Source organism: Kogia breviceps, chromosome 13 (assembly GCF_026419965.1).
Source record: "Kogia breviceps isolate mKogBre1 chromosome 13, mKogBre1 haplotype 1, whole genome shotgun sequence".
In the NCBI taxonomy this organism is placed as follows: Eukaryota; Metazoa; Chordata; class Mammalia; order Artiodactyla; family Physeteridae; genus Kogia; species Kogia breviceps.
The window spans coordinates 20,007,238-20,024,821 of NC_081322.1; the positions used below are offsets into that span (position 1 = coordinate 20,007,238).

The 17,584-nt window shown below is 41.3% G+C and overlaps 1 long non-coding RNA gene across 1 annotated transcript in view; it reads left to right on the forward strand.

Annotated features, from left to right (window-relative positions):
* Positions 1 to 594: 594 nt before the first annotated feature.
* LOC136792425 (uncharacterized) overlaps positions 595 to 17,584 on the forward strand; it is a 150,706-nt gene continuing 133,716 nt past the window's right edge. The window contains exons 1-2 of the long non-coding RNA XR_010836209.1: positions 595 to 1,768; positions 2,592 to 2,654. This is a non-coding gene — a long non-coding RNA (uncharacterized lncRNA). The remainder of the gene's footprint in view (positions 1,769 to 2,591; positions 2,655 to 17,584) is intronic.

Here is a 17,584-nt window from a genome sequence, read left to right on the forward strand (position 1 = left end):
ACACTCAGGAGGCATGGGTCAGGCAGGGCGGAAGTTGTTCGGGTCGGTTGCCGCCAGCCCTCGCCACCTGTTGGAGAGACCAAGCCTAAGATCCCGCGCCCCCGGGCGGACTCGCGCTCAGCGGCCACAGGGAGTCAAGGCTGAGGAGCCGCGGGTTTCTGTTGCTAAGAGCAAAGAACAGCCCTCTTGGTGCTAAGTGCACAGTAAGTGCGAAGAATAAATACATCATCTCCCGGGTCGGCTCTCTCGGAAAGGCCTCTCAGCCCCCTGCCGTTCAGAGCCCGCTGAGGATTATTGATAAGAGCGGAGGCCCGCGCCGCGCCGCGCCTGCGCCTCCGCTCGCTGGCTGAGAAGGGCGCGCTGCCTGGCGCAGCGCTAGCTCCTCCGAGGGGAATTAAAAATAAGGATCATCAAACCCCTCGGAGACGTCCCCACACCCAGGAGACCGCACAACGACGCTGACGATGTCCGAGGCCTCAGGGGAGCCTCAGCTGCGCCGCAGAGCCCGGACACAACGTGCGCGGCGTGTGCGCATGTGTGCATGCGTGAGCGTGCGTGTGCGTGCGGATTCGCCGCGCCCGGTGGCCGCGGGAAACGGCTAGTGTCTGTAGGAGGGGGCAGGAAGCTATTTTTGTCTTCTATATCTTCGAATTAAGATTCTCCTTTTAATATGGGTTAAAGAACAAAGTGAGTGAAAACCTAAGCGCCCCCCTCTCCCCGCAGGAAGCTCTAGTTCCGGGGCTGCGCGGGCCCCGTTTTTCCGGGGGTTAGCGCACGGGAGTTGGACGCCCACCGCGTCCGCTGCTGAGGTCGGGCGGCCGCATCCCGGGGCACCTGGGCCTCTTCGTGGCTCCTGGACTCCACGGCGCAGGCCTTCTCTTGCGCTCGGCTCGGCAATCCCGGGCCCCTTGACCTCTGCAGCCGCGCCGCCCACCGCTTCCTCCCGCGAGGACGTAAACCCGAATCCACTCTGGACTCGGGCCTCGGCCTGCGCCGTGGCCCGCGAACCGCCCGGGTCTGAGGATTCTGGGCAGGGGGGAGGCGGGCTGAGTTCCCCTCCTGACGCGATTCCGCACGCATCTGTTTCGGGACCCTGGCCGTGTCCCGGCCTTAACCTCCTCAGCGTTACAACAGGGATAATAATCCTTGCCGGCTTGCCCGCCAGGTGGTGGCTGGATAATATATTCCGGTGGAGGAGTGCGGAGGGTTGGTAGAGACTGTCAGCTATTCCGCTGGGGGGGGCGTTCACAGCCCTCCCAGATTGGAGGGTGGAGGGCGGGGGTAGTTCAGCCCCCGGCCTGCGACCTCCCGGAAGAAAGGGGCTCGTTGCGCAGAGCCCGCCACGCTTCCGGCTGGGGCACGTGGCACCCTTGGGGACCTTCGGCCTCACTGTCTCGAGCTCGGCCTGGGGCGGAGCTGCCTTCTCGGCACCCTGTACTCGGCTCTGCGCGGACCCCGCCGTCCCACCGTCTCGCCGCGGGCAGCAGCCGTAGGAGAATCCGGAACTTCTGGCCAGAGCAGGAGCTGAGCGTCCCCGACTGAACCCAGGCAGAAAGGGAAGCCCTGTAGGTTGTCCTGATCTGCGGACGCAGTGGAGGCGACCCTGAGTCTTGCAGGAAAACCAACCCCAGAGGAGACATTGGCCTCTGATGGTCAGACCTCCGCGGAGAGTCTCAAAGGAGGACATCCCAACTCTTCACAAAACTATAAAACCATCTAGAAAAGTAAGCGTCCACATGGATCGAGGGAAACAGTTGAGAATTTAAAGGTAAATAGAAGGAGGAACTTGAAAGGAATATTAATGTACATTTTCTTTGCACCTGAGTTCAGGTTAACTCTCAAACAAAAAAGGACTTAAATTTCCCCAGGCCCTGGGCCTGCTATCGCGCTGTTCCCAGGCCAGTTCCCGTGACCTGTTGCCATTATCAGTGCTCCAGATAGTGGGCGAGGAATGAGCTTCTTTCTCATTGTCATTTCCATTTATAAATGCAGGGCACGCTGCTGATGAACTTTCTTGACTTTTCTTATTAGTGAGGTTCTCTTGGGTTTTTTGTTGCTGTTTGTTTTTGTTGTTTAGAAAGGCACATTTCACAAGTTTGTAAGTAGGCCAACTGTTGCAAACTGTCCCATCTTGAATCATATAGCAGAAGAAAAAATGAATACAAAATAACCTGTATATGGGGGTAGTGAGCTAAGATGGTTATGGGCTCTCAGTTGCATAGTTATTTCTAAGAAGACTTCATTTGAAAAAATGAAAAACATTTTGGGGCAGTTACAGTTACATTAGTACATGTTGTGGAAATAAGCTTGCAGTTAGAGCAAAATTATTAGAAACAGCTGTGATGTTAATGTTTCAAAACCCAAAGTGCTCAGTATGCTCAGTATCTACTTTTCATAATTTTTTCTTGTGCATCCAAATAGTGCACTACTCTGTGTAATACAAGACACTTGTTTAATAAAGCAAATGATTGTCTGAGTCAGGGAGATTTGGTCCTCTTTACCTCTCCCAGTCCATGTGCAGAGCAGATCAAAGACCTGATTACCTCTGTCTTTCCAAAGGCACCAGATGGTATCTTGATTTTTTTTTTCAGATATTTTAGCAATTCAGAGGACTAAAGAATGTGTGTGATGCTACAGATGAAAGCTGTACCCAGGTAAATTATTTTTTAAATTAATGTCATGCCTACCTTACCTTATTCCACTAAAGTTTTGAGGAGTCTCATGAGAATATATATAATGAATAAATATATAAATGGTGAGTAAAGGTTAGAACCAAGTAAAATAGAAATCACAATCCAGGATCAAGATAAGAAGACTATAACTCTGATATGCATGTGGAGTACTACACAGTTATTAAACGGGAACTTTGGATTTGTCTCTGAGCTTCCTAGCATCAAGAGTAAAGAGCAAAACAAGATCCTTATAGTGCACAGGGAGAGATCTAATCAGTTCCTTATAGTAAGCAATAGTTCCCTAAAATGATAATGATGATGATAGTAATGATGCTAGCAGCAGCAGCTGTTCCATTTGGGAGATCAACTGCCCTTCCCCTCCCTGCCTCCCAAGTTCCAACACATTCAGATACTCTTCTTGGGTTGTTTTTACTTTGTTACAGTTAGGCTAAAAGCTGCTTCTCTGCATAGAGGCAGTTTAACATCTGGAAGGAACTTTGGAATCAGAGACATCTGAGTTCAGTACTGGCTTTTGCACTTAGGATTCTGCTGTAACCCTTGGCAAGGCATTTAATCTCTCTCTTTCTCTCTGAGACCCAGTTTTCTTTATAAAGTGGAGACAGTTTGTCCCATAGGCTTATAGGAGATAGTTGTCTACATCCTGACACTAAGAAGGTCTTTGTGTGAGGCTATTGCTGTTTTTTATTTTCCTTCACATAACACAAATGTTAGTTTCCTTTCTCCTTTTCCACAGCTATACAGCATTCAATGGCACTTCTACCTTTGGACCTCAGAGCAAATGAGAATGCCAGGCTTTAGACTTGAAGACCTGTCAGTACAGTTATATGAGCAAGGTCTCTGAGGTCCTTTACTCTCCCTGCTTACCTGTAGTATTTTTCTGGGGAGAGAAGGGGTATTGGTAAGATGGACCTTGTCTTAAACCAGCAAGTGTAAGAGGGTGTCAGTCCCTGAGGCTGCAGGGCCACAGGTGGGTTCTATACAGCAGCACTGCTCCTAGTCACCACTGGGGATGGCAACTGTCTGGATGACCTTGATAATGAGGTGAGTCATGCCATGAATGAGTTCCAGGAGAAGGAAGATAGATCTCTTGAGTATTTTTTTGGAGGGGAAAAGAGCACTACAGTTTTGCAGGTGACTATAGAAAGTCAGTAATCTCATAAGTATTGAGGATTTGGGGCAGGAGCTAAATACAAGGTGACCCTCCCCTTTCCCCCATCCTCCCTTACCCTGCCTCATACTGTGTAGAGCTTCTAAACTCAGTACTTGTGAAGAATCCAGTAGTGGCTCTAGGTTTTATGGAGACAGATTCTCTGTCCTGGATCCACCACCTAAGACTATCCAGGCAGTTGGCCTCCAAGAGGTCCTCTCTTTTTGTCTCTCTTCCCTCTTTCACTTGCTCAGTACCCACTAAACTCTCACCTTTCTCCTGCTAAAGCTTGCAGGTTGATAATGGGTTAAATATCAATCTAGTGTATCTAAGTTTTTATGTTTTCCAAGTTAGTTGTATCTTAGAAAAGAATGGAGGTGTATATGTGCATGTGTGACCTGTTCTACAAGACTGTAAGAATCCCAAGGTCAAAAACGTCATGGTGTTTATGCATTGACTGAATTTGGAACAGCAGATCATTTGTTTCAGGCTGAGGTGGCCCCAAGACTAAGATGCCAAGAAGCACACTTGTACTTGTTGTTTGTGGAGTACAGGCCAAACGATCCAGAATAAATCTCCAGCTTCTCTCCTTAGCAAATGCACAGAATATGGCAGAAGGGAAGCAGGCTTTATGATGGCTTTTTGTGACGGATTTTTACCCAACTAATTAGGTGCATAGTGGATATTGAGCAGTGTGGTGTGCAGCCAGCAGTGGGGTTCACCTGGCCCTGGGAAGGGGTTTAGAGAGGCCTCCCTGTTCCTGTGGCATGGATTTTGTGGCCACGTTTGCCAACTCTCTGAAGCTATCTCAGGGGAAGGGAAAGAAGGAGTGAGAAGACAGCTAAACTCTGTTAAAGTATATGAATCTGAATTCCTCTGCTGATTTTAATGGATTCCAGAATTAAGGCTGAAGGCAGAACCAGTAGACTGTTTTCTAGAACAATGCTGTGAGAGAAGGATACAGTAAATTCTCACAATGAGGCATTTCCTTGCTTCCTCTATCAGTTGGGTCATTGAGCCTACAGCCCAGCCCCTCCCTCCATCCTCTATGCTTACCTTTAACTGGAGCTCCTCCAAGCAGCCCTTCATGCTGTGGCCCACCCAGAGCCTCAGCCTGGGCCAGCTGGTACAGCACTCCTGCATTTCCTCCCTGGAAAACTGGTGCTTCCAGAGCTTCTGCTACTATTGCTTGCTGCCACCAAGTTGCTGAACTTGCCTGTTGCCTTGGTTACTGATACTATCTCCACAGTCACCCCAACTTCCCATCGCTGGGCCTGCATAAATGCTTAGGTCTTAGATGTTGGAGGCCCTGCTAAAGTGCTTCCTTCTTGCCCATATGGGGTTAGGCTGGGATGGTCCAGATCACTTGTCTTTTCTTCCTGCTGTGGATTCTTGTGGTTCTTCCTTCACTGCCTTCTCCCACACAGCCGTAAAAGTGAGCTAATGCACTCTGGCCATGCCTTCTAAAGGTCCCCTCTTTGAGTGGCAGGCCCAAAGGTATGGAATGGTACTTCCTGTGCACCTCTCCTTGTAGCTGCAGGAGGTACCCATGTACCCACATGTGAAGGCTCGTTGCTGGTCCCCTTCAGGCCAGTTAGGTTTTCTTGAGTTCAGTTGAATGCACATTCATTCCCATCCGTTTATGGTGCATTTATCATATAAGTTTCAAGCTTATTTATTTTAGAAAATTTCAACATTGTAGAAGTTATGTATTAGTCATGGAAAGTAATGCTAACTGCTATATCATACAATCCTTGAATAACAGTGGAATAACCCAATACTAGTTTACTTCTCACTTAAGAGGCCCGTGTGGGTCAGGTGGCATCTTTCCTCCAGTTGGTGACTCAGGCACCCAGGCTGACTCCTTGTAGCTATGCCATTTGGAACTTGACTTCCAAGTTTGCCCTGGAAACAGAAGAATGTATGGGGAAAGCACACCTATTCTTAACGACCTCAGCTTTGAAGTGACACGTGTGACCTCTGTTCACACTGGAAAGCAATCCCAAAGCCCCATGTACCTGCAAAGGAATCTGGAGATCATAGTATTTTTTCCCCAGGAAAATAGAAGTAATTTTGATGATTACCTGGCTTTTTCTCTGTTACAAGTTTTGAAGGGAAACCCTACTCTTTTCTGTATAAGGGAATGTCCAAGGCTAGTATGCTCCAGACTCAAAAGGACAGAGAAAATAGAATGCACTGTTTAATCAGGTATAAAAACTAAGATGAGTACTATAGGCCAATATTTGGTTTTTGCTTTTACGGAGCTGATTCAAGGACAAAGTTCTCTTTGAGGTCAGGGAGAATTACATTCCATGGAATTGAAACAAGGTGTCTGGAGGAAAATGAGGATGTGATGAGCCAAAGGATCTCCACTTATTGTGGAAACAGCTGTATCAGTGTTAAAAGCCCTAAATCCATCTATTACAGATCTCCATAGTGTTTTTATTGCCAGAGTAGTTTCCAGTGACTTGGAACTTGGGAAGGTTTAGCCAACAAGCTATAGTGATATTCCAAAATCCAGGAATTAATCATGTCTTTTCTGGCCTTTTACTTTTAGTCCTAATAGATGCTATCAGCACGCTCCCTTCCTTCTCTGTCTTGCTTAACATTTTATTTGTACCTTTAATGATTTAACAGATGTCAAACTTTGTTATGGGTTTGACAAGGGTTGACGTTGCTCGAACGTCCTTGCCCGGGTCTGGTTCATTTATGAGGGGATAACAGACCACTGATGTCATTTTCATGTGCTTTGATGGAAGTTTTAGTGTCCCAACTCCCCTGTGGACAGAGTTTTACACTTCTAAAGTGGTTGCAGCCTTCTTGTTAAGTTCTTTTCCCAACACACTCTTGAATTTTACTTTCTCACTGAACAGTATATTGTAATACCATTTAGGATAGTTGGTTCAACACCAGTATGCTCAAATTTTCCAGATGAGTAGTTAAGAGAAGAAAACTCTAAATTTCCTCTTTTTTAAGAGAGATGATGGACATCGCATATTGATCTGTAGTTCTAGTCTTCGAAGAGACTAGAAAAACCTTTGTGCTGTCTGTTCTTAGAATAGTTGCATTTATTGTTTAAAATAGCCTGACTTATTATTTTCATTCCTGAACTTATATGTGAGGAGGTCTTAGAAGTCCTGCCAGAACTTTAGAAGCCACTTGATTGGTTAATGCTCACTGGCCAGATTCAAAGCACCTAAGGAAGGCTCTGGCCAAAGAGGGAAGCTAACTGGGGATCCCTTGAGTGCCAGGAGACACATGTCATGAACTATACTGATCATGGAGAAGACCTGGCCTTTACCTTCAGTAGTTTATAGCTAAATGAACTGTGAAAAATCAAAAATAAATTAACTGTATTAATAGGCCAGGGAAAGCATGGTCAGAGGCAAACCAATGATAATACCTAAAGGAAATGAAGGTGAAAATATTTGGCTGGTATTCTTTCATGCAGAAATTTTTTTTTTAATGCCCCAATAGGAGTCAGGGTCAAGTGAAGGAATAAGAGTTGAGAGGTTGTTTCTGGTGCAGATCCTTTAACTTACTGCCTATATGACTTTGAGGGAAGTTCTTTAACTTTTAGGAGCCTCTGTTTCCTCAACCAAGAAATAGAGTAATGTGGACCCTGACAAACACATTAACTGATTGTGGATCAGATGAGACAGTATATTTGAAAGTGCTTTAAGACAGTAAAGTGCTGTGCAGGTAGCTTCCCAACCCCACATCTACACACAAACTGTTGCAGCTCTTCATTGCAGCACAAGGAAAGAATCCCACAGGAAACAGCACTTCTGGGTGGAGGTGGTGTGGAGGCGATTGATTTTTTGGTATGTTGTTTGGCACCGTAAGTATGTGTAAAAACAGTAATGTTGGTAGAGACCATTTTTTTCTCCCAAAGTTCACTTCCAGCTGCTAAAATCATTTGCTACGTGAATGGAAACATAAGTACGGTAGTATGTGGCACTTGGTGATGGCTCCAGATCAATTCTTTGACAATCAATTTGCCAAATTACCAATTTCAGGAAACCATCAGGTATATATTTTTTATCAGGGTGGAGAAGGTTTGTAAAGAGCCTTTTCACCAGCAGAAGTAGAGGCAGGGCCAGGGCATACACCTGCAGAAATAGAAAAGGCTGTAAAATGTGTTTAAAGGAAAGCTCATCCATCCACATCTTAAATGCTGAGTGCTGGAGAATTGCTTCAGCATCTGAAATGTGAATCACATGGGAAATTGATAACTGAGCTGCCCTCTCCAGTCATTTGTGAAAACTACTGGTGCAAACAATCACCAAAACTAATCTTTTGAAAAAATTCAACAATAACTCAGTGAATTGGTCATTCAGAAACTTTGTCAGACCAGTAAGGGGTGACCATTGATCACTGATTCAAATGAGAGTGGGTTGGATCTAAATTGCTTTCCCCATCCGTGTGTGTGTGTGTGTGTGTGTGTGTGTGTGTGTGTGTGTGTGTGTGTGTGTGTGTTGAGGAAGGGGGAGCGCTGCAGTAGTGGCATTTAGGTAATGGAGATTTTCAGAGCTCGATGCGAGATAGACCCATAGTTTTCTATAGCTTATTCAGTTTGGAGCAGGATCCAGAATAGTATTCAGGGTAAGGTAGGAGTAGAGGCAAATGCTGGGGGTGAAACGGCCCTTGGAACCCAGGTGTACAGGACCCATCCCATGAACACTGGAGTTCAGACACAGAGAAGCCAATCAGATTTCAGAAGCACCTACAGTGGGTTTAGAGCTGTGGTTAGGGAATGGCTCTGGAGCCCCTCAGGTGGTCAGAGATGTGGGCTGGTGACATCAGTGTCAGCATCTGAGAGCAGCAAAGGACCAAAGAAGCCAGTGCTGAGCCAGAGGTCAGGAACTCCAAGTTCTGGCCCCAGTGTTTCCCTTAAATTGATGTAAACCAGTGTTTCAGACTCTTTGTGCAAGATTATTTTTTTGAATGTCAACCCATTTTGGATTGACATATGGTCCTGGTGTACATGACATACACTCAGCTTGTGCCACATGTGACTTACCAGGGGAATTAGATGACACCCAAACTGGTTTACACTCTGTTGAATGAAATGAGTATACTACTGATCGTGGGCTTGCACGTCACAGAAATATCAAATTACTGTAAGTTTTTAAGTGTTTATTTTGTTTTTGATCTTATCTTTGTGAACTGATAACAGTTTATGGACTTTCAATGGAGTGCATGGTCTCAAAGTTGTTTTCTATTTTGACACTTTGTAAATGCAGATGTGGGAGAGGCACTAATCTTTCAAATACAGTGATGTTTCGTTTATGGGTCATTATTGGAGAATGAGAATGTGAAACTTATATAGGTGAATGCTTCAGAAAATAGAAGCTTAATATACTGGTTAAAAGGAGACTGGTTGTTTTGCAACCTCCATTTCTTATTCTTCCTTAGTATTAGAACCCATAATCTTTGGTTGGACTCATGACCCTTGGAATAAAAACTACATTTCTCAGCTTCCTTGTAGCAAGGTATGGTCATTTGCTAAATTCTGGACAGTAGCATATAAGCGTGGCAACTTCTGGGAAGCCTGAAAGGGAAAGCCCTGGAATGTGGACATAATTGCTGGGACTCCAACACTGATATGCTTGGCTGCCTCGGGAGTGCAGGCCCTGTAAAGCACAGCAACAGGACAGATAGAGCCTCAGCCCCTCTCTCCGTGGATTCAGTGTGGCACATCAGCCCTAGCTGCAGTGTCAGATGGATGTGAGACAAGGAAATTAGATTCCATAGTTTTCAATGGTGTTTTATTTATTTGCTGAACCCAACCCTTAATGATATAAGTATAATCTTAAAATTCTGATGTTTATATTAAAATATTTATTTAACAAAACAGTTTATTTCCCTAATCCTTAAACAGAGAGTTCAAAATGTGATTTAATCTCTTTATGATTAACAAGCATCACGACACAGGGCTATGATTATATGTGCCATCATCCAGGAGACCACAACTGCTTGCTTATGAGGACTGTGCTTATAAGATTGTTTTCCTTGTCAGCTCTGCCACTTCTTACTTTCAGTGTGCCTGCATCTACAAGGTAGGACTATATTCCTTTAAATGTTTTCTGCTTCCAGATGGCTGCAACATGGAAACCAAAAGTATTAAAATTGGGTTAGATTAATTCCACCTCTATTTATTAAACACCTACTTATGTGCCAAGCACTGAACTGGATGCCAGGCATCCACGTATGAACTAATATAATCCTCAGTCTCAAGTTGTTTAAAATCCAGTGGGGCATTATTAGTGACATCAACAAAATATTCTAGGAGCATTAAAGAGGAAGCTATTACTTTTGTCTGGTTTGGGAGCAAGGTTGTTAGGAGGGGTGGGAAATGTTCCCAGGAAAGGTAACAGTGGAGCTGGGTCCTGATGTGGGATGTCACCTGAGGAAGAAGTTGTTGATAAAGTCACTCCACATAGGGACATAGCTCAGGAGAGCCATAGCAGAGAGACAGTGGATGCCACATTGGTGAAGTAGCCCAAGGAGGTGGAGGCATGTAGCTGGAAAGGGAAGTTGAAGGCACATTTAGATGAATGGATTTTGAATGGTTTATTTAAGAGTTTGGTCCTTGTGGGCAGTTGGGAGCCATTGAAGTGTGTTGTTTGTTATTTGTGTGTTTTTAAGCAGGGCAAGGATATGACAAATATCTAAGGGAAGTAATTTCAGACAACTCTGTGAAAGAAAAATTGAATGGGAAAAAGAATAGAAAAAAATGGTAGGAATCTACTGCAGTATAATTTATACTATGATCAGAACAGGACCCAAGACATTGGCTACGAGGAAGGGGGATGCTTGTGTGACACGTTTTTAAAGAAGCAAGAAGACTTGCTGGGGGAAGGTTGGTTGTATCTGTGTATGTGGGATGAAGGAAGGGGAGTCAGTTACAGTCTCAGTGAGACTGAGGACACTTTTGACATGGGACTCAAAAGGAAGATTAAGTTTAGGGAGGAAGGTGATTTTAATCAGATTGTGTTGAGATAAGATCTAAAGAACATCAAGTTTTAATGTTCTACAGGCATTTACAAATTTTAGTTATCTGCTCCCTCGGGCAAGGGCTGTGTTTTATCTCTTTTCCTGTGGTATCCCCATCAAACAGTGTTTGACTATGACCACTGCACAGTATCAAATATATATTGAGATAATGACTAAATAATTCAACTAATGGAAAGGTCTAGGGAATAGATAGGTATTTGGAAGTCAGAAGTTTATGTGTGATGTTTGGGTCTGTGGGAATTGAAGAAATGAACACTCAAAAGCTTAAAGAGGGGTGAAAAGAGAATTTAGGAACTTTAGGAAATCTCATAGGAATAAAGAGGAGAGGTAGTGAGGATGTATCAGAATGGGTGATCAGATAACAACATGTTCTAGAAAACAATACAGTTTTAAGATTGAGACAGTGGTGAATTCTATTAAATGCCGCCACAGAGTAAAGTTTCATGAGGACTGAGCTCACTGGTAGATTTGGAATTAAGAATGACAGAGACCATTTAGAGAGCAATTTCTGTAGAGTGATGATTCTCAAACTTCAGTGTGCATCAGAATCATCAGGAGGGCTTGTTTGGTAGGTCTGGGATATTTGCATTCTTAACAAGTTGCCAGGTAATTCTACACTGTTGCTGATCCAGGATCATGCCTGAAGAACTACTGCTATAGTACTTCAGAGAGAAAATGATCAGATTATTTGGGGATGAAAGAGACTTTCCTAAAGGAAGAATTCCAGGAAAGACGGAAAAAAAAAAAAGCCCACTGTCCTCACTAATTAAGACTTCATCACCTCCTGGTGGAAAAGCAATAGAATAGATTTTTCTTAAATATTTGAAGCTGAAGAACTTTTGTCAAGACATGCAACCTCTTTGAACTTCTGTTTCATATTCTGTATAAATAGGAGTAATAATAAAACCTACCTCTATGCATTGTTCTTAGGAATAAATGAAATATCAGTATTGTGATAGTATTCACCTATGTTTAGTGCTCAAATAAATAATGCTGAATCTGAGCATATACACTGTTTATCAAATGCCAAACAGCCTATATATAAATGCATCTGTTAACAATAAAAACTGCCTCTACAAACTTCCAGCAGTCCTCCAAAATATTTTTTTTTATAATTGGCACTCCAGTGCCATCTATAAATTATAAATTGAGCAAATATAAAAGGCTTGATGACTGTTTTCAGGGGCAGTGGAATTTAATACTACATACCACAAAGCTTTTTCCTTCTTTCTCTTTAAATATGTGCTGTTCCAAAATTTCCATCTCCCGAAATATTTTCCTGTGGTCACTTTTAAAAATAAACATTTAAATTAACTATTCAACATTTCTTTCATTAATGTGATGAGTGAATATAAATCATTAAAACATGTTTGAGGAAAGACTACAAAAATCTATTCAAATAAAAATGTGAATGTTTGCTAAAGAATTTAATAGGAAGCCAAAACAAACTCTGTCAATATTCTTTATTAAACAAGTGAAGTATTCCTTTAACTCACACTATATTTAAATAATGAATCCACAAGACTAGGTAAACAAACCAGGATTTTGAGAAATAAAATTTAAATATGTCTTACAAATATTCTAATCCAGTAATTATACTTAGGTAGGCAATAGTTACTGAGTGTGGTGTTTTATGGCTATATAATAATAATATTTTAAGATTGTGTCTGCATATTAAGAAAAGGAAAATATGATAATATCAACTTCATATAATTGTTCTGAGCATTAAATTAAATAATATACATAAAATCTTTAGATTACTTGGAACAGAGTAAACACAATAATAACAACAATAATATACATAATAGCTACCACTATTTTTGTCTGAAATTATGGTCAAGTTGTTACCACATTAGCCTAGTTTAATCACTATTACATTATTATGTAGTATATATTATCATTAGCCTCATTTTACAGATGAGGAAATTAAACCTTAGTGAGGAAGTAATATCCCAAGTACCACAACTAGTAAGTGGTGGAGGCAGTGTTAGAACCCAGGCTCTCTACCTCTAGAGCTCTCCCTCTTCCCTGCAAAACCACTACTATACAACACCTCCATGTGTTGGTGCATATATTGTTGTGAATCTAATAGAAATGTTGATGAGGGAAGGCATGATACTGAATGTGTATCCAATGCATTTAATTTGAAGCATTTAATTATAAAGCATGCTTGACTTAACTTGAATGCAGGAAATGTGTCTAAAAGAAGACCATGATCATGTAGAGAGTTACCAAAACATGCAAATAAAATGCTATACACATTTAGCAAATCACATATCTGATAAGGGGCTTGTATGTAGAATAGGTAAAGAACTCTTACTACTCAGTAACAAAAAGACAAATAACCCCATTAAAAACTGAGCAAATAATCTGAATAGACATTTCTCCAAAGAAGTTATGTAAATGGCCAATAAGCACAAGAAATGATGCTGGATATCCTTGGCCATGAGGGAAATGCAAATCAAAAACACGAGATACCATTTCACACCTACTAGGATGGCTAGAATAAAGAAGTAAAAGATACACTCATACACTGCTGGTGGGAATGTAAAATAGTATGCAGCCATTTTGGAAAATAGTCTGGCAGTTTCTTAAATGAGTAAACATAGAGTTACCACATGACCCAGCAATTCCACTCCTAGATATATACCCAAGAGAAATGAAAACATATGCCCATCCAGAAACTTGCATATGAATGTTTATAGAAGCATTATTGATAATAGCCAAAAGGTGGAAACAAGCCAAATATTCATCAAGTGACGAATAGATAAATAAAATGTGGTGTAACCATATAATGGAATGTTACTTGGTCATAAAAAGGAATGAAGTATTGATATATGCTACAACATGAGTGAACCTTAAAAACATTATGCCAAATGAAAGAAGCCATACAAAAATCAATGGCATTTCTGTATGGTAACAACAAACTGTCTGAAAAAGAAATAATGAAAACTATCCCACTTGCATAGCATCAAAAACAAGAAAATACTTAAGAATAAATTTAACAAAGGAGGTGAAAGATCCGTATGCTGAAAACTATAAGACTGTGATGAAAGAAACTGAAGAAGACACAAATAAATGGAAAGATATCCTATGTTTATGGATTGGAAAAATTAATATTGCTAAAATGTCCACAATATCCAAAGCCATCTATAGATTCAATGCAATCTCCATCAAAATTTCAGTGGCATTTTTCACAGAAATAGAAAAAAACTATCCTGAAATTTGTATGGAACCATAAAAGACCCCAAAGAGCCAAAGCAATCTTGAGAAAGAAGAACATAGCTTCAGGCATCACATTTCCTGATTTCAAACTATGTTACAGAGCTATAGTATTCAAAACAGTATAGCAGTGGCAAAAACAGCCATACAGACAAATGGAACAAAATCAAGAGCCCAGAAATAAACCCTCATATTAACAGTCAACTAATATTTGACAAGAGAGCCAAGAATATCCAATGGAGAAATTAGTCTCTTTAGCAAATGGTGTTGAGAAAACTGGATATTCACTTGCCAAAAAAAAAAAAAAGAAAAGAAAAAAAGAAATGAAATTGGACCCCTATCTTACACTACTCACAAAAAATAACTTGAATGAAAGACTTAAATGCAATACCTGAAACCCTAAAACTACTAGAAGAAAACATTGGAAAAATTCCTCAACATTGATCTTGGCAATGATTTTTTGGATATGACACAAAAAGCACAAGCAACAACAGCAAAAATTAGTGGCACTACATCAAACTAAAAAGTTTCTGCATAGCAAAAGAAACAGTCAACAGAATGAAAAGGCAACCTATGTAATGGTCGAAAATATTTACGAACCATATAAATAATAAGGGGTTAATATACAAAACAAATAAGGAACTCATACAATTCAATACCAACCCCCCCCCAAATAATCCAAATAAAAATGGACAAAGGACCTAAACAGACATTTTCCCAAAGAATACAAATGTCTAACAAGTACATGAAAAGGTGCTCAGCATCGCTAATCATCAGGGAAATGCAAATCAAAATCACAATGAGATACTGCCTCACATCTATTAGAATGGCTCTTATCAGAAAGATAAGTGTTGGAGGGGGTATGGAGAAAAGGGAACCCTTGTGCACCATTTTTGGGAATATAAATTGATGCAGCCACTGTGGAAAACAGTATGGAGGTTCCTCAAAAATTTAAAAATAGAACTACCATATGATACAACAATCCCACTTCTGAGGGTATATCCAAAGGAAATAAAATCAGAACCTCAAAAAGATATTTGCACTTCTGTGTTCATTGCAGGATATTCATAATAGCTAAGACATGGAAACAATCTAAGTGTCAGCAGAGGAAAGGATAAAGAGGATGTGATATATATATCCATATCACATTCATATACACACACATACACATACTGGAATATTATTCAGCCTATAAAAGAAGGAAATCCTGTCATTTGTGACAATGTGTGTATACCTTGAGGGCTTATGCTAAGAGAAATAAGTCAGAGAAGGACAGATACTGTATGATCTCACTTGTAAGTGGAATCTAAGAGAGCCAAACTCATAGAAATAAAGAGTAGATTGGTGGTTGCAAGGGCAATGTTTATTACTGAAATTTCTTAGAAAAACCTTAAATATTTAACGATGGAGGCATGTAATTAGGTTACACAATTATCATATAATAGTATACTACTGTTAAATGAAAAGTACAGTGACTAGCAACATGAACAGATTATTATAATGGCATATTAAGCAAAACAAATAAGTAAACTTCAGAAACAAAATCCTACCAGAATGCAAACTTAAATCAACTGCCTAAAATTATTGTATATATATGAACAGGGGTTAGGTGGAGACACAGAAAAATTGAAAGTTTGATTTGTTGGAAGAGAGGAACTGTAGGTAAATGTTTTTATTTTCTTTCCATTTTTATCAATATAATGGGCAAAAAATAGGAGATATATGGTGCAGTGGAGAAAAAGTGCTGTCAGTTGCACTTACCAAAGCTGACTGCTATGGCAATGGGTGAAGTAAAATAGGAGTTAAGATATTAGGTGAATCATTAGAGATGTCTGATACAATTTATCAAATATTCGTTTCAATTAAAACTTTTGCAAAAAATGTTCAAGGCACTTTATGAATGTTTAACCTTATTGTTCAACTCCTTACCCCAAGTTTGGGAAAGGAATTGCTGTAAGAGATGCCATCCTACCACTGTGTCCTCAGAGGTGGACACATAAGAACTAAGTGCTGAAATCAGGAGTTCTCACATAAGACCAGAGGAAGGTGGTACATAGAAACCAAGGAAGTGGATAAACCCATGAATGAATGCTGAGCCCATCAAGCTGGGAGATGGGACCAAAGGACTGTAAAACAAAAAATGCCAGAGTTGGATATGGAACCAGAAGTAAGAGTAAGTGCAAGAAAGCCAGAAACAGACATCCTGATGTTTCATAGTAATCTGAGATGATTTTTAAAATTTTCATGCTACTTAGTGTGTAGAAAACTGGAAAGAGCATCACTCTCAAACTTACAACAGAAACAATGATAATAAAAAAAAGCCAGAAAATCTGAAAAATCATGATTTTTCATGAAACCATCAGAAAGCTGAGATCACAGGGCAACCAACTAATCCAGAATCTTAGGAAGCACAGGTACCTTCAAGGAGAGACAAACCAGGAGCAATTAGGGCTTACCTGGGGCTGATGCTACCAGATGCCGCACAAACTGGTAGGAAAAATTCTGCTAAAAACTTTCACAAATTGCTTAAGGCCAAATAGGGGCCGGCATGAAAATATAAAATGCCTGCAAGCAGCAGACACAAGGAGAAATAGCGCCATTTTCAGGCTCTTCTCCACAGATCTCAAGGAGTGCTCACCAAAAACAGTGAAGGTAGGATGAGAGTACCAAGAAAGCCATCCTAGGATCTTGGAGAGGGGGAAAGCATCCACAGTAAGAAGGTCAAGAAGACCAGCCTGTGTCCTTCTCTCCTATTTTTTTTTCGAAGAAACAAAAGTCCTAAGCTACTGGGGGAAGGGCAGTAACCCCTGTGGCACTTAGGGTATTGGTGAAGACACATGGAAGCTGGTGGCAGGAAACGGAGAAATCTTCTCTACCTCTGAGGGAGGTACAAGAACACTCCTGGTCCTAGACCATTAGATGTCTTCTACAGCTGGGGACAGGGCAGGATCATAAGAGGGCCCCACCAGTACAACCCAGGGACATAATTCCTGCCTAAAACTAAAGCTTAATCAGAGCAACACAGTAAACATCCCACCTCCTCTTCCCAAAACAGAGACTAAGAATCTTTAATAGCTAATAGCAGTCTACTGCTGGAAGAGGGGCTGGACTGTGCAGGGACACCTGTCTGAGACATAGGAGCAATGACTTAAAGCTGAGGAAAACTTTTTTTTCCTCAGATACTGAGGAAAGTTCCTCAGATACTGAGGAAAACCCTCTGACAAACCAACTACGACAATAAGCACAAAGTAATTCTATGGGAATTTGAAACATATGGTACACTGAGAATAACCTGAGCATCAGCATCCCCTGACCCATTTAAATTTCTGACTAGATTGAGTCAGACTCCCCTCCCCCACACTAAAGGCCTAACAGAAGAAGTGGTATGAATATTTTCATACATAAAATCTATTTACCTTGGTCTCTACTGCACAAGATGTAAGGCATACAAGGAAGCAAGAAAAAATATAGCACAATTTCAAGAGACAAAGAAATTAATAAA